Source organism: Myripristis murdjan, chromosome 3 (assembly GCF_902150065.1).
Source record: "Myripristis murdjan chromosome 3, fMyrMur1.1, whole genome shotgun sequence".
In the NCBI taxonomy this organism is placed as follows: domain Eukaryota; kingdom Metazoa; phylum Chordata; class Actinopteri; order Holocentriformes; family Holocentridae; genus Myripristis; species Myripristis murdjan.
This window is the reverse complement of record NC_043982.1, coordinates 40,311,428-40,330,094: the sequence shown is the minus strand read 5'-3', so window position 1 is coordinate 40,330,094 and position 18,667 is coordinate 40,311,428.

Genomic DNA, 18,667 nt, shown 5'->3' with positions numbered 1-18,667 from the left:
AATCACATCTCTCTCAAGGATCCAGCCATTATTTATCGTTTTTGCTGCATGACGTGTGTACATCCGCAGGAGCGAGAGCACGTTGCACCACTCAGGTGATCTATGTTGTTTGCAAATAAAATGTTTTCTCCCTTGTTTGGTGTGTGTGGTATTATGATTGGCTAGAGTATGTGGGTAGGCGGAGTCAAACAAGGTTATTCTTACCATAAATGCCTTTTTTCAGTGAAATTACGCATGTACACCAATGTTTTTTTTTTCTTTGGCCTTATAAGACCATTTTCTGCAACACACGATAATTTTATGTCTCAGTAGGATAGTTTAATAATTCCTCTTATTCTGGCAGTTCACCCCTGTGGTTCAGTTCGGGCTGCGTCACGTGATCTGCGGATGATTTATCGAGCTGCATTTAGACACAAGACGGCACAAACAGGACCTCGGCACAATCCTCGCATAAGTAAGGACGGACTTGAACTCGAAGCTGAAACCTTGAGGCTGACAAAAGGCGGTACCGCTGGGCCCTCAGGGATCAACCAACACAAACACACACACATCACAAACACACAGCCACACTGCAGTGGCCTTCACAAACAGGCAGAGTGGGATTCAGTTCATGCCTCTCTTTCTGAGGAGATCTAGTCTTCCAACATGGGTGCCAGTCTCATATCAAGAGACTCCCAGGCAAAGCCCTGTAATGAGTCACCCGCTGCTCCAAAAGTCACAAAGACCTGATGCAGAATTGAGTGGAAAAATTTTGCCCTTTTATAAATGTACTTATCCTGATTGTCTAAGTTCACTTATGCAGATTTCAGGGCGCTGAGGCAATTAGATGAGTGGTTAAGCCAATGAGCGACCGTGGGAGGGTTTCGCCTGCAATCACAGAACAAGAGTTATCATGCTCTTACCCACTGAGCACCAGACATGACTGAAATGTGGCATCTATGCTTTATCGCACATATAACCCAGGCTCTTTGTGGCTATGCACAACCCAGTTTAAGACCGAGAAATAAACCAATTGCTACATATTTAAGCAATGCACAAACAGCTGTCAAAGGGCGCATATTATTCCCATTTCCCTGTTTAATATTTTCATTTTTCTTTATTATTTACAAATATTTGCATATGTTTATGGTCAGAAAAGCATCTAATTACAGCTGTACAGGCTTTATTGTATCCAAGATCCTGGACCATCTTATTGCCTTAAAATGCAGAAAATGTCATTCATGCTCTAATATCCTCAATAGTCAATTATTGTAACTGTCTTTATTTTGGTGTCAGTCAAGCCTCTATTCATGGCTTACAACCGGTGCAAAATGCTGAGGCCAGACTGAGTCCAGACTGAGTCCAGCATCTCCACACTGGTTCCCTGTTTAGTGTCAAATTCCTCATAAGATTCTGGTATTATTGAGCTTGTGTCCCTTTACAGTACAGCTAGGCCCCCCATGCCTACAGAGCAAGGGCTGCTGACTGTCCTGCAATCTCATCGAAAACTTTTTGGAGACTTTTTCATTAGCAGCTCCAAGGCTCTGGGATCGTCTCCTTGAAAATTAAAGGACAGCAGAATCTCTGGACTCTTATAAAACATGTCTTAAAGGCAGAATGAGTGGGGTTTTCCTACAAATAAACAATATAGCCAATGATAGTAATAAAAGGAGGTGAAACGCCAAGTGGATGAAGCTCGATCCACAACGAGAATGAATCTGGGGTTGGCTTTCACCCGCATGGCGAGCAGAGAGGGAGAGGAGGAGGAGGATGATCACCATGTCGGCCTGTTTTCTGTTGTTTTCTGTTGGGCAGGGATGTGCAGACAGGCCAAACTGTTTTCCTAGGATGGCAATGGTACATTTTGGGCGGGTGTTTCATTCTGTCGCCATCCTTGAAAACAAAACACAACGGTTAGCTTTGAATGTTGTATTTACAAACTGCAACAACAAATCCCACTCATTCTGCCTTTAAGACCCACTTTAACTCCCTTTCTTATCCCTGTAATGATTTATGAAGTCACATGTATTCTATATTTATAAGCATGGATCAATGTACATGTCTGCAATATGTATGTGTGTGTGTGTGTGTGTATATATATCTTTAAGTATGTCTGATGATAATCCTTTGCTCAGTCAGTATGTTTGTTGTGAAGCATTTGGCACAAACCAAAAAACACTCTATATATAAATTTGACCTTGACCTTAAACTGCTGCGAACCTGAACCGACTGCACTCACTGCAGCTTGTTTTCCTGTGTTTCGTCTTCCCCCCCCTCGGGCGCTGGGAAGTTCTGCGGGGAGTACACGAGGTAGCAGCATCCCTCCTCGCAGTGCAGCGGTGTAGGCCTGAAGGGTGTTGGTCACCTTACATCATCCCTTCGATTTACATTTTGCACTGCAGTTGTATTGCCTTTGCAGTGATTTTGGTGTGCACCAGTGGTGGTATTTGCTGCGGTCTAAGATAAGCTAAGATAAGAAATACTCTATTAATCCTGAGGGAAATTCAAGTGTCATTACAGCTCTGCCCAGTGCAACTCCTACATAACAGTAAAGTACAAAATAATTAAAAGATGACAATAGGACAAAAAAAAGAGAACAGTTGAATCTACATGTGCAGTTCACACACTCCTTTCCAGCTGCCTTTATTTCCATCTTAGTGAGCTGGATTCATTTTAGTTATTTATCCTGTAAAAAAAAAAAAAAAAGATGATTTGCTCGCACTTACCGGACTCTTCTCCTTGTCCTCAGGTGATCTCCACTTCAAATAATAATTCAACTATTTGATAGCAATAAGCCTTTTAAAAAAATAAATAAATAAATAAAAAAGTGAACTGAATGCATGTCTCTTTCTCTTTCAACATGAATTTTGAGTCAACCCAGGTAGTCTCACACTTTACATGAGGCCTTGGGTCTATTTAGAAAGACTACATCCCTCTTTCTTCAACCTGTGTCGGGCCACACAGGCGCTCGCTCGTCTCACCACCGTCAGAGAGAGAGAGGATTGAATTGCACATAGCTTGTTTTGACACTAATTACTAAAAAAAAAAAAACACACACACACATGCTAAACTAAAATGAATTATACATCATTCTAGACAACAAGACCTTGCTGAATATGAAGACGCCATGCTGAGCTTAATCAAGTTGCCATGTCGCTAAAATATTCAAGGGGCCATGTCCTAAAATTTCCAACAGTGCACACCTAAAGTAACACCCAGACGAGGTTTGACTGCAACATTAGTGCTGCCACAAGTCAGTAAAATGATATTCTAGACAAAAATAATTAGGCTATTGATGTGCATTTTTTTCACACACTAATTTAATAACACCTCGACTGTATAGAGCCGTGCATGTTGGTAGTATCTCATTTTTATTCTAACAAAAAGCCCCGAGCACAAAACAAAACGGCTGGCACTTCATTGTAGACATTACTGTATATTTCTACATATTTAAATGTTGTTTGTTTGCTAGACCAGTGAAATATTGAGATGCCGTTTCCCTAACTCCGGACAGTCGATGAGGAGAATCTATACTGATCTCCATACAGGGGTTTTGGCTGTATGGCAGTTCGATTCACCAATATGCAATGTGGACGAATTCAGAAACAGAAGAGTACAGAATATCGAAGCGGGAAGTCATAGAATTACACACAACAACTCTCCATTTCTGAATTGTAGATGAGAGTTGCACATCCCATTTCTATGTTCATTAAAAAAAAAAAAAAATCCCAAAGAGAAATGACAAACAAGATCTTTGTGAATGTTTCAATGCAAACGCAGATTACGTTTGCATTGAAACTGAAATAGGACAACAACAAGTGCCATGTGGCAATATTTCTAGAATGTGCTCTTCATCATCACGGACCCGGAGACTTGGACTCCTAACATGAACCTGTAATCTCCAGGGAAATCAGCACTTCCAGGATGCACAGCACCAGTGGCAAGCATGAGTAACAAGTACACACACTCCAAGACTCTGAGTATCCGGACAGATTTAATCAACAATCTGCAAGGGAGAGCAGCACTTTCAACCAACAGTGCATAAATGCTTATAGCCTTACATGCAGCACTAGGTATCTCAAGTGCAAGTTACATATTAGTGTCCTGAGGCTATCATTTAGATTACTGAAGAGGAGAAGGCTAATACATCCATAAAGCAGATATGAATTAATCTGCTTTATAGTTGTGTGTGTTTACTCCTCCATATGACCAGAGGCCTGTACCATAAAGCTGGATTTCAGCTTAGCGAGCTAACTTCAGGCTTAACCCTGGCTTTTCTGTACCATAAAGGTGGCTTACTTTTTATCGGGCTGCGTTGCCGTGGTAACGTATGCTGAACACCTAACCTGCTCCGGAGCAGGTTAAGTTGAGGATAAGAGCTCAGCAGGTAGAAAAGCCCCACCTACTGACCAATCAGCTCTCTGGGAAAATGGCCTGCCCATTTTCCCTTTCTTCTTCTTTTATAAAATTAAAATTAATACATTTTACAATTCTTCTTGTTTTTTTTTTTTTTTTTTTTTTTTTTTTGTTTCTCATGACTGCACTGTCCAACCAAAAATTGATCTTGTAGACTGATGTAGCCTAATGTTTTTTTTTTTGTTGTTTTTTTTTTAATGTTTATGAAAATAAATTAGGGGAATTTAATTCAGAGGGTTAAATAAAAGTTTGATAAAATACACGCCAGCCTCTGGGCTCCTTTAGGTTTCCATTAGTTTGCTCATATTTAGTATTTAGGGAGTCTGCCCTGAGAAGTCCACATGAGAGTTGATGCTAAATGTTTTACTGTCTTTAAGTGACAGTGAAATAATATTTTAACCAGCAGAATAATCACGAGGCGTTAGATGCTTTATAAAATGAAATATCAAAACCAGTTGAATCAAAGTGACGATTCTGACGAAACTCAAACTGAAGGCAGCGGTCCAGCGAGGGTCGCCCCTCACTGTTAGAGAGGGCCAGTTCCTCTGCGGGAGTGTATGGCTGAGTGGGAGACACATTCATTTATTGAACACGCACGTTACTGTAGTCAGTTCTACTCGTGCCGTCATGGTGTGGAAGTCAGATTATAATCCCACTAATTTACGCATTGACACAGACGGCGATTTTTTGCCAGCATTCCTTGCGGCTTTTGGCAGCTGCAACTGTGTTGCTTTTTGCCTGGATTATTGATTTATATTCCTCGTATTTATTAATGATTATTGTCTACTCCTCGGTTGTGACGTGTGCAGCTCGGGTAGATTTTTCCATGTCTGCGATTGGTCGCATGCAGCAAACTCCGCCCTTTTTATGTGAGCGCGCACAGATCTAGATTGGAAAGCCTGGGTTGAATTAGTGAGTTGATAGCCGGCTTTATGGTACCGAAAATCCTGAGTGCTGATGTCTCGTTAAGTGAAGCCAGATAAGTAAGAGAAAGCCCGACTATGTTAATCCAGCTTTATGGTACAGGCCTCTGGTCAAAATTTATTATAGGAAAAGGAGATCCACTGCTCTCCCTCAACAACACCTGTTGCTTTATATCTCGCTATATCTATTCACATGATACTGAAAATAATATCTAATAATAATATCTATTCACATGATACTGAAAATAAGGAGGTGGAAGCTAGAAAACAATGACATAGCGCCCTTTTAGTTGAGGGTTTAAAGCAGCAAAATCCTTTAGAGTTAGGCATGAAAAGGGCAACCTGAGATAAACTGTTGGGAAACTGTTGCTGGTCAGTGGCGGTGTGCTGATGGTTTGCAAGTTGCAACATGAAGCGATAGTTGTTTTAATTGATGTGTCCATAGTTGGGATGAAAATGAATGAAATCATGATGAGAGCCGATGTCGATTTACCAATGAAGCCACGACATAGTCGGTGCTTGTTTTCTGAGCAATTGTGTCCAATAATTTAGCAGCTTCAAACCAATTAATCTCTGGCTTGTAATGGAGAAAACAAGGTGGGACACATGGGCCTGAGTTAGGTCTTCACACCCATGGAAACATGGAGCTAGTTAGTTGGGCCTAATCTTTTCTTTCTTTTGTTCTTTTTTATCCTCTTAATGTTTTCCATCATTGCAAAAATTCACATAAAGCAAGTGGGAGCATACCAGTGTTCCCAAAGCCTATGCTCCCTAAGCACCCTGTAAGTGGTCTAAAATGTTTTTGTCCAATTAATATATAATGTGTTATACAGTGAGAGATAATTAGATAAAAATGTTTTCCAAAAGAATAAAAATAAACCTGGGAACCTGTTTATATAGGCTAATGGTTATAACAGCTAAATATCATGTTACAACCACTTACTAACCCTAACCCTAAAACTAACCCCTAATCCTAACCTGATCAAAGTGAAGGCTGAGGGAATATGAGGCCGTATTCACAAGGTATTTAATTTCTTTCGGGCTGAGGGAGCACGAGGCTGAGGGGACATTGGCAGACCCCAGAGTGGGTAGCAACGAATCTCAATGGCCTAATCAGTGGCTAAAAATAACGATAATAATGGCCTGTCATCGACCACCACAACTGTCTCTTTCTCTGCCGTAATGAAATTTTAAAACGTCATCTCAAGTCAGAAACGTTTGTGTCGAAAATTATTTCTGAAGCGCTGACATGTAATTAGAACCTGAGGGGGCGTTCATTTGCTTTGTTTAAGTTGGCAGCTCGTTTTTATGCTAATTCAAACGACGTGTGAAGGCAAGGAAAGACTCGGCATGCTGGGATTTACTCCACCAAGACCTAAAGGCAGAATGAGTCGGATTTGTCGTTGTGGTTGAGGCCAAACCATGTCGCTCTTCATCCTCCTCCTCTTCCTTAGAGCTCGCCAGCAGGTGAAAGTTCAACCCCAGATTTACTCTCATTCTGGAACAAGCTTTGTCTGCTTGGCGTTTCGCCTCGCTAGATTTCCTTTTTTACACAGCATGGGTCTGTGATTTCCTATTTTAGCTCTGCTCGATAGCAGCGTAGCATTCATTGCCTTCAACCATGACATTTTGTTAAAACACCTAGCAGATGAAGCCGGTCCGCAGGGCACAGTGTTGAATTGGTTTAACTCCCGCCTGACAGATAAAACAGGAGACTGTTCCTCATCATCTGCCCCCATTAAATGTGGAGTCCCCCAAGGTTCGGTTTTAGGGTCACTTTTATTTTCTTTGTATATGCTTCCCCTTGGGTCTGTCTTTGAGAAATACAATATTGTTTATCAATGTTACACGGCTGACACACAGTTTTACTTACTAGTTACACCTGACAGCGCTCGCTCACTGCAGCATCTTTTAAACTGTCTTGACGGCATTAAATATTGGATGGCGAGGAACTTCCTACAACTAAATGAAAACAAAACCGGAGTCATGTGGCTTGACTTGACTACCAGATGTGGTGCTATTGATCTGGCATTGTGCTGTGCTGTGATTGGCTGGGAGCTACACACCCGCTGCCCAAATGCCGACACCCAGAAGAGTCCCAAGCTCAGCAAGACAAGAAAATCCAGGCAGAGGGCAGGGTGTGTGCAGACACACACACACCAACACACACTGCTAGTAGCTCAGAAGTGATGATGGAGAGGGATTATCTTTGTATGAATCTATATATATATGTGGCAGTATGTGTTGTGCCTGTTGAACTTGTTGGTGTCCAGATTGCCTGGCTTATTGGCCAATCGCTGGGGGTCAACGTAGTATAAAGGAGAGGGGCTTACCATCTTGACGCTATTTGCTCTTTGGCGCCCACGGCGCTTCACTTCCTGTTCACCTCGCTGCTGGGTCGCACCTGTGTCGCTCTCGCTCAGGTATGTTTGTAGCTGCCGATTTCATTGTGGTTTGCGCAGTATTTTTGTCGCTGTTATTTATTAGACATTCTTGCCTTTTAGGTCCGTCCGTGCTGGGTCCCCTCGCTCGTCTAGCATGAGTGCACGTGCACTGCTTTTCTGGTGGGTCTTATGGTTTGGTTTGCAGGTGTTAGTGTGCTAGCACTAGCTTATCATGTTTAGCACGTGCGTTTGGTCTGTGTGTGTGTTTGTGTGTGTGTGTGCGCGTTAGCATGTTAGTTTATCATGTTTACCTTGTGTTAATGTCCGTTTTTATTATAGATGCCGCCTTGGATGACGGACGGGTGCCGCTGTTTTTAACAGCTAATTGACCGCCGGAATTGCTGCTGCTTTGCTTCGCTGCAACTCTTCTGCTTTGCTTCGCTTTTGCTGTGTTGCCTTGCTTCGCTTTTGCTGCGTTGCCTTGCTTCGCTGCAGCTGCGTTGCCTTGCTTCGCTGCAGCTGCGTTGCCTTGCTTCGCTGTAGCTGCTTTTCTGAACCTTGTTCTACTGACCTGTTGTACTCAAAAGTCGCTGGCTTTCTGCAACTACTCCACCTCAACTGCTACTAGCTGTTACCGCGGGGCTGTGCTTTGGGTGCGACTAGAGCCGGTGTGTGTGCCTGTGTCCGCTCCGCCTGCTCCCCTCGGCTGTGGTTCGCTCCGGCACTACGGTCATTCTCCACCGCTGGGTCGCCTGGTTGTGTGGCTCCTTTCCCACAGGCATTAACTGGACTGTGTGACTAAGGGATTTATTTTCTTTTGGTTGTTTTTCTTGTAAATTTATGTGACTGTTTCATGGATTGATTTTCTGATTTTCTTTTGTGTATAGTTGTTTCCTTTGTATGATTGTTTTGTTTATTGATTTCAATTTTTTGAATTAATTTGCAATTTGCTTTTTTTGTGTGCATATATTGTGTTAAGTTTTTGTTTTGTTTTATTAGCATAGGTTAGATTGATTTATTTGTGTGCATCCTCTCCTAATTGTGATTCTTGTCCTTCAGCAGCTGAGGGCCGACAGTGGTGGACGGGTGTGGTCCGGTGGTGGTGTCCCTCTCCTGGTTTGCTGTGCTGTCGCCTCCCGGTTTGAGTGTCGACTTGACGTGTGTGTGCATTATTGCTGGGCTGTGCACGTGTGAGTGGGGTGACTCTTCTGGGCTCCCTCCTGGTCTCCCCCAGTCATCCACACTGGTAGGGCCTCAGCCCTGAAGGGACCTCCTTTTTCCTTTCTTCTTTCTGTTTTTTTTTTTTTTTTGTTTGTTTGAATTATTTGTTATTTTGAATAGCTTTTTTTGTTGTTTCTCTCTCTTGGTCTGCTAAGATTTTATTGTGAATTTCTACATGTAATAAATAAATTATTTTTGTATGGAACCACGCCTCACGCTCGTTAGTAAAACGAACTTGCATGCCTACTGTTATTGGTGCTAACAGAGGTTACTTCGATTCCCCAGGTGCAATTCCTGGGGTGGCGTTGTCGGATCTTGGTATTCATAGGTATAACTTTAATGATTAATTGATATATTATTACCAGTTTACACTACCTCTTGCTGCCACATATATATATATATATATATATATATATATATATATATATATTTATATGTGTGTGTGTGTGTGTGTATATATATATATAATACTCTTTTTTTGTACTCTTTTATAAATATATATATAAAAGAGTACAAAAAAGACTCTGCTATAAACATCTGGTGTGCTAAAGCAGAGCGCATATATACCCTCATTTAATCAACATTAGATTATTCTCCCCAGAAATACAACATTATTCATTTAAATTTGATTTTTTTTTAATAGATACATGGCCGAGCAGATATCATGACATTGACACAATGCATTTCAAACTGTGCCTCATCCACAGACGACTGTCCCTTCACAGTGCTAAGCCATTTGAGTAAGCAATTCCCTACTCCCTGATTTCTTTAGTAATTGATGTCTCACGTACAAAGGCGGGACATATTGAGTGAAAAGTCATTTGTGCTGAGATCTAATTTTTTTTTCCAAGATTGATCACAGAAAAAAACTGCCTGACCCCAGCCAAATACCTCCAAGCTCAGCAACTGTCAAAAACATGTTCAATCATTTCTTTTACAAGCATCATTTCTCTCACTCTATTTTTAAACGATATTTTGCCTTTCTGAATTTGCTCTTTGTTTTTAATTCTATCCTCTGCTCACAACCCTCTGATTACTCTCGCTTACCTTTCCGATCAGTCCTCCTCTCTCTCTCTCTCTCTCTCTCTCTCTCTCTCTCTCTCTCTCTCTCTCTCTCTCTCTCTCTCTCTCTCTCTCTCTCTCTCTCTCTCTCTCTCTCTCTCTCTCTCTCTCTCTCTCTCTCTCTCTCTCTCCCTGTGCTCAGCAAGCTTTTAGAATGAGGGGGCGAGAAACCCCAAAGCATGAATCATTAAAAGATGTGAAGGGAAAAATAGATCACTGCAGATGCACCTGCAGAAATAACAGCATGAGTGTGCGATGAAGGCAGAGGGAGACGGGGACAGAGAGAAGGGGGGTGGGGAGGATTTAGTTGCTTTTCTCTCTCATAAGATCTGTCCTGTGCCCTCATGGTGCAGCTCTGTCCATACATTAAGGTCTAAACAAAAAGATGCAGCAGGGATAGAAAGGTGTGATCATTATTATACTTTACATTATTTTATTCCTTTTTATTCCTTCTGACATTGCAATATGTGTGTGGGTTAGACATGTTGCCGACATTACTGCATTAAATTTAGATGTGGGGCATCCACAAAAACAAAAAAAACATCAAAAACTGGGGTTAGTGTCATTAGTGCCACCTTATTAGGTCCACCTGCACAATCTAATCCACTCCAATCCAACTGTTGTGCCATAAAGTTTCCTTTCCTGCTGCCTATAATGCTCAGGTTTTCTTGTTGTCACAGTAATAGAGGTGTTCATTCACTTCTATGTTTGGCATTGAGCTCATAGTTAGTGCTGCTGTTGGACTGGACTGCATGTTATTGACAGCTGTTTCCACTATTCTGTCCCCTCTCATGTATATAAATAAGGAGGACAAAAAACAAGAAACACCTCTTAATATAATGTAGTCCAGTACAAGACCTCTGCAAACTACAACCTCAATAACAAACATGGAATTAATTTTACACATTCTCCACAATGTCAACAAAAACATTATAAACTTTGATAAAAGGTAGAATTTATGGCAGAGCTGTTGCACTGAACTGCATGGGCCACTGAGTGTATGTACTGTAAGGTGACTGGTGTTTTGATCATTTAGCTAAAGCCACAGTCCTCAAGTTGAATGAGGATACAATTAAATCTTTTTCAAAGTACAGGTACTTTGAAAAAGGTACAGGTACAGACACACAAACAAAAAACACTGAAACTGAATCTTGTGGAAATTTTCATGCAAGTTACCATATCTTCAATGATGTTAGATGATTTTTACTACAAAGACATGACATCATAGCAACGCCACGACTTTGCAGTATGCAAGTTGCAGTATACATGTTTTTTTTGTTGTTGTTTTTTTTAACTCTAAAGCATCCACAGTACACATAAGGTTTTAGTCTTAGTCTCTTAAATTAATACTCTATGGTTTTGGGCAAAATACCCTTCTTGCAACTTGCCAAAACTAATACAAGCTGTTCAATACTATTTTCACCTCTCAGTGGTTCAGTTCCTAAATGTAGCTTTTCCTGTTAGCTTAGCATAAAGACTTGAAGTCTATGGGAGCCATTAGCCATGCTCCGTCTAACCTAGCTCTGTCTCAGGCTTTGCAAGTTGGTAAAAGGCTATTTTGCCCAAAACTTTGGAGCATTCCTTTAAAGTCAAGGACCAACTGTTTCTCAAAACTCACCATTTTGCAGCCTCTTCCTCTAATCACCAGTGTGCTGATTTAGAGCCTCCACATGTGAGCTTGGAACTAGAGTTACCATTAATAACTACAGTCTATTTAACACAGGCATCTCCCTTGAACAGAGATCTGTCAGCTTATGGGGTGAAGCCCGACAACTACACCCCCTGCTGACCTGACAGGTACCATGAACCATCAGTGACCCTCACATGCCCTACCAGCGGAGAGGAGATTAACCTCACGCTGTCCCGTCAGTCTGATGGACCTAATGGGTCTAATAAAGAAAAAAGAAATTCACCACAAAACAACTCCTGAAATGCACTGAGCATCATGTATCAGCGTGAGAGCATCTCAGGGAGGATATTTCATAATACACTTTATAGTTTTTATGTCCCAGATGAAAACCTACATTCTGCTTGAGAACCGGCGTGATTGCGGTTCTTCATACTGAGGTGGTTATTTGACGACTTCAGGATTACAGCTTCACGAGGGAGAGAGGTTAAACGAGCTGTCATTAGACCACCTCTTGTCGACTCCCAGCTGTGAAGAGCGAGATCTCCAGGTAATTATTTCTCCAAGCTCCCATGGCGCATCAGACAAAAGTTTTAATTGCTTCACGAGGATGGTGTTTCTTCTGGGAGGCGTCGCCATCGGTCTGGAGCGTGATTAGAGCTGCGTCAGGCGCAGATTAACTGATTGGACTTTGTCGGGAACAGATTCTCTGATTTGTCTAACAGTTGAAGGAGAAAATATGCTGCAAATATGTTGCTCAAAACTCTATTAGGTGGATGCACCATGTGATGTGTAACTGCAAATTAGTCATGTGGCCACCTGACATTTAATACTAGGGCGCAACTTACATGGGTTTCTGAGTGCTCATGCTGTTTTTTTGTTTTTGTTTTTGTTTGTTTGTTTTTTTGGTTAATTACATGCCAATATTCTATATTTTAAGTTGTGTTACAGTTACAGGCAATTACAAGAATTTTATATTCAGTGCGAGGATTTTACTCTTGGTAAAGTAGAAAAGAACTGTAAACATTTATTTAGACGATCATGCCAAGGCTGCTGAAGATAATTTACAACAATGAACTGAAAATGTTAAAATCCTCTATTGAAACTCAAGTTCAACTTAACTTGAGCTTGAACTCAGTGAAACTCGGTGTAATGAAATTATTTCAAGGGTTTGCAGTTCTTAAAGACAAAGTGACCCACCTCGCCTATTCAACTATTCAACTCAAACTCTGCGCAATTAAATCAATAAATGAAAATGACATTTCACTGAAGGTTTGACAGGCTATTTTAGCTGTAGTGCGTGGCTACAGTAACAGGAAAAAAAAAAAAAAACAAAAAACGCTATCATCTTCAGCAGTGGATGATGACAAGACTGGCTGATGTCCAGTATTTTAAAAATGGACGGCAGAATGTAGAAAAACTTGATTTTGAAATATGAGGCATTAACATCCGTCTTATCTTTCAGTGGCACATTTTTCTAGTCTGGATCAAACGTGCAGCTATACCTCCTCTGCACAGGGGACGCAAACAATTATGCATAAATAATTCAGAATGCACAAATAATGCATCTTAAACAGATATGAGCATCATCTGAGTGGCAGGTACAGTATTTATTAATTAATTTATGTATTTATTTATTTATTTAAATCAACACCGGTAACACTATGGCCCAGCTGTGTATGTTTTACAGAATAACCAGATCTGATGGACATGTGTTTACTGTCTTTTTAAAGGACCGTAACTGTGATTTTGAATGTTTATCCAGTTTACTCACATTTCATATTTCACCTGACCATTTTGCAAATCATACCTGAACATATATTCAAAGCCCCTCGATTTTCAGATTTGAATTTCTGTTTGAAACACCCGCCGTATAACACTCTGCTTCTGCGGCTAACAAAGTCGTCACCACAACACTGATAACTGGTTGTGGAAAGCAAATGTTCCTCCGGGGGACTACTTTCCCTGGCGGAGGGACCGGTTTACTCAGCACAACTTCAAGTCATCATAACACAACAGTGCTGCTGCTTTTAGGAAAACTAATGTGGCGGACTTTATTATGGTGATGGATTACTGGTGTGAAGAGAGTTTGAAGTCTGGAAACAAACGGCTGGAAAAAAGATGAGAAAAATGATACTGACTCTGAAATACCGCTGCTTTCTTCTTGCATCTGGAAAAGACAGAAAAGCGAGGTTTATACATTTTGCAGCTATTACACTAAAAATGCAAACCTGCGTGTGATTTTTGACTTAAGTCAACGTATAATCACCACAATGTACAGTGGCCTCTATTAGATCCACCTGTACTAATCCAATCCATCCAACTGTTGTGCCATAAAGTTTCCTTTCCTGCTGCCTATAATGCTCAGGTTTTCTTGTTGTCACAATAACAGAGGTGTTCATTCACTTCTATGTTTGGCATTGAGCTCATAGTTAGTGCTGCTGTTGGACTGGACTGCATTTTATTGACAGCTGTTTCCACTATTCTGTCCCTCCTCACATAAATAAATAGGGAGGACAAAAAAGTAGAAACACCTCTCAGTATAATGTAGTCCAGTACAAGACCTCTGCAAACTACAACCTCAGTAATAAACACAGAATTAAATTTACACAGTTTCTGCAATGTCAATAAAAACTCAACATCATAAAATTTCCTAAAAGGCAGAATTTATGTCAGAGCTGTTGACCTGAACTGCATCAGACTGGACAGGTGGAGCTGATAACGTGTATAGTTAAAATACCACACACGCACACACGTCTGGTTTAAATACAAATACAGATTTAAACACATTCTGTGGCACCAAACAGATGCAGATACACACAGCAGCACCGTGTCACACCCACGACTCTGCACCACCAAGTTTTGTGCTTTAATTTAAATCCAAGCTTGTCCATTTTGAGAATTCCTCCGCAGCACAAAGCGGCTCGGCCCGGTCGGCCGGCTGTGATGCTATCACGACTGTGCTGTCCATTAGCGTGGTCATTCACTGCCCCCGCAGCTTCGAAATGCAGAATGAAGAGGCTGCTTCCACCCCCTCAGCAACTTTACAGCAAACTTCACTTGCTGCATAGTTAAAAAGCAAAAGGGAGGGGAGCGCTGCCTTGAAATTAAAGCACATGCGGCAAAGTAATTACACAATAATGAGTTTTGTAAGCCGGCTGTGTGTTTGCAGGAGTGTAACTCAAAAGAAGCGAGTGGCATGCAAAGCCGGAGCCTCTTCATGATAACAATCAACACTACAATGCAATGGGGTTTTGGATCATGAATATACAGCCTGCACTCGTTGCTACTGAAGCCTGTGACTAGATTATTTTAACACTCGCCAACTTCAAAGCGACTCGTGCTGCATACCCCTCCGCTATTTCCTGTGTGTTTCATCAGATAAAGTCTTCAGGTTGCTATGCATTAAGTATGGGGCATGCTGTTTTGCTGCACATGTCAGCATCTTTCAAATGGCCCTCAGATTGTCTCCTTTGAACCGGGCAGAAAACACACTCATCATATTTAACAGGGACAGCCGAGGAGGGCCGCAAAAACCGCTGCCGGCTGGCTGTGTAACGGGTTCCTCATCTCGCACTGTATCACCTTGACTCCCCTGCTTCAGACTGCTAAATTGCTGCTCGTGCCTCGACTGTGAATAAGCGGGGCAGGTATCCATCATCGCCGTACGTCTCTCGCTGTCGAGGAACACTCAGGACCGACGGGCGCGTTCGCCGACTGTGCCGATCACCCTGAGATGAAAGCTTTGCTGTGAAATGTTATTATGCATGAGCTCTAAGGTTAAATATATAGATAGATAGATAGATAGATAGATAGATAGATAGTAGAAATGCACCTGAATCTGAATCCTGCTTTGGCTGTCTTCAACGTCCAGTCTTTTACTTTGAAACAGCACAAACCTGGATATTACATGATAAAACTCATAGTGGATAGAGTTACGCCAAAAGAATAAACAATAACAATCACTGTCATGCCCCTGTATGCCATATGTTGAGTTTTATATCAATCTGATGCCTTCCCTGTGTAATACTGCCACCTATGGACGCAAAGGGTAAATGGGGCTTTAGTCTTAGCTAAGTTTCACTTGAGTGTTTGGCGTAGGAGAGTACATGGCTGGTGCTGTAGTTGATTTCACGTATTCTATGTGCCGTGGAAGGACTTTCTTCTGTTTCTGAAGCCATCGAAGGCCATAGTCCCATGTCTCTTCTGGTTCGAATGAGCCTTCATTTGCTGCCGTCCGGTCTGCCAAAGAATAATGCAAAGCATTAGGCTACTCAACCATTTTTTACGTCATGTCAACGCCACTCAATATAAACAATTGTGACAAGCAAATTGTTGGTGGGTCAAATGCCCTTATTAGTTTTAGTCATATTTAGTCAACTTGTATTCTTTTTTGTTTAGCCACATTTTAAATGACGAAAAGGCTTGGCATTTTAGTCTAGTTGTAGTCGAAGAAAATCCAAAGTATTTTAGTCTAGTTTTAGTCAATAGTCTTTTTTTTAGTCTTTCACCTGCATCATGTTGGCTTTTTTTTTATTTAACAATATGTTAAATTATTATTATTATTATTATTATTTTAAAAATGTAAATTACTTATCAAACAGACGTAACAATTCAGCTACCAATGAATGAGCAGTAGTATGCCTGTGATAACATAGATTGAAAAATAAGACGAAGTGATACCTCTTCTCTGAATAGACAAGCTAAGCCAGTGTGCTGCTGTTAGCCAGTGAAAATAGTGCGGAGTGGGAACTCTTCGCTTTGTTACACAAACTATGTCAGTGCGCTGCTGTTTTTACTTTGTTCTTGCCGAGTAGTAACATAGAGTGGTAACATGAAGGGCGCAAGCCAGTAACTTCGCCTTGGGCGGCAACATACACAGAACCGCCACTGCTTTCGCCTCCTCTCCTCTCCTCCACAGTCAGGCACACACAAGCGAGTCGCGAGTCGCCCGGTTCTCCCGATGTACAGTCCGGGCCTGTGAGGTACTGGCGCCGTGGCGCGTGAGGAGCGCACCCGACGCGTAATAGGTTGCCATGGTTACCATGACGAAGGGAGGGAATGACATTAAGCTCGTCAGACGTTTACACCAAAAAAAGAAAACAAAGATTGTTCACGAGTCCCAAAACACGAGTCCGAGTCGAGTCTGAAGTCTTTTGGGCACAAATCCAAGTCAAGTCTGAAGTCTCTGTGTGTACTCGAGTCCGAGTCGCAAACTCGAGTCCCCATCTCTGTTATGTTCTTCAGTAAAGGGTCAAAGACAATGCCACCTTTTCAGCCAGAGAGTCTTTGAGCATACTTGATTGTTGGGCTAGCTGGATAAACTGCTTCAGCACGAAGAGGGAGGCCAGCATAGTCACAGTCCAAAAATAATGTAAATCCATCCTTTAACTTAATAACGCAACATAAACACCACATGATAAACAACACACAAACTAAATGTCTAAACAGGGAACAAGAGCCAAACAACAATGAACTGGGCTAAGTAAATGTTTCACAGCCAGATTTCTTTTGATTTGCAGAATTCAGATTTGTGAGAGTGACCTACAGAGTTTTAATAAGCAGGCATTTCACTCATTTTATATTTCTTTTTTTTTTGTTAAAATTCAATAATTAAACAAAAAAAAGAAAAAAGAATATCACTTCTGGTTTTAGTCACATCCAGTTTTTTCCATGAATTATTTTGTTTTTCGACTGCGTTAATTTTTATTAGTTTGCTAACCTAAACCATTGGCTTTTCCTAATCTTAACCGTCATGACAAACCCTTTCCTAACCCTTAACAAACAGCCTTTCCTAACTTTAACCAAGTAGCTAACGAAAGCGAAGCTAACGAGAGTGGCTAAAGCTAACGTTCGAGTGGCTAAGAGTGACTGACGATAGGATGGGCTAGCAAGCTAAGGCTAAGCTAGCAAGAACAGTGTTCGGTTTTAGCAAGCTAACATTAGCAAACGTTGCATTAAGTTTGCTAACCTTGACCGTTACCTTTCCTTAACTGAACCATCATGACAAACTCTTTCCTAACTTTAACAAAGAGCCTTTCCTAACCTTAACCAACTAGCCAATGAAAGGTAAGCTAATGAAAGCTAACAAAAGTGGCTGAAGCTAACATTTGGGTTAGATAGATGTGTTTTATTGATCCAAATCTGGGAAATTCTTGTGTGCACCTTCAAGTCTCAGTTGAAGACAAACATTTTCTTTTCTGGTCTAGATAAAACTTTAATTTTATGGCTGTATTCAATTTTATTCAGTTTTAAAGACTTAATCTGCTCCTGTGGCCTGATTTGACTTTATCGCTGAATTTGTTTTTAACCTCATTTTAATGGCTTGATTTGTTTTTAACTTGTTTTATTTTATTCCAGTGTCTTTATTGTCTTTATTTATTTATCTTTATTGGATGCTGTGCAGCTTGTTTTACTGTTAACATCCTAATTAGTTTTTAACTTCTTTATTTATTTATTTATTTATTTATTTATTTATTTTTGTTCTAATGTGTGCAGCACTTTGGGCAACGCTTTGCTGTATTTAAATGTGCTACATAAATAAACTGACTTACGAATGAAACTGGCTTATATCTGTAGAAAACTAAACACAACAAATAACACAATAAATAAAGCAGCTCAATACATAGAAAAGAAGAAAAAAAACATTTGCATGCTGTGCAAGAGTAATAGAAAATATAATACATTAAAATATATCTATAAAATATCAATAGACCTTTCACCTTTGAACCTCTGCATAGACTCTATGTTTAATGAATTACACATGCAAAATATCTATAGAATATAATGTGCATATATAGAGAACAGATGTATAATAATCCTGTGTAATTTATAATATAATTTCCGTATTATTCGATGTTAGAAATGATCAAATGTTCTTCTTTTTATTGTGAAGCACTTTGAGCTGCAATTCTTGTATGAAAGGTGCTATACAAATAAAGTTTATTATTATTATTATTATTATTATTATTATCATATGCAGGAGGTAAATTCATTTGCACAAGTTGGTAGATGCATGTTTAGGTTTGCCAGTTCATCTCTGATGTACTGTAAAA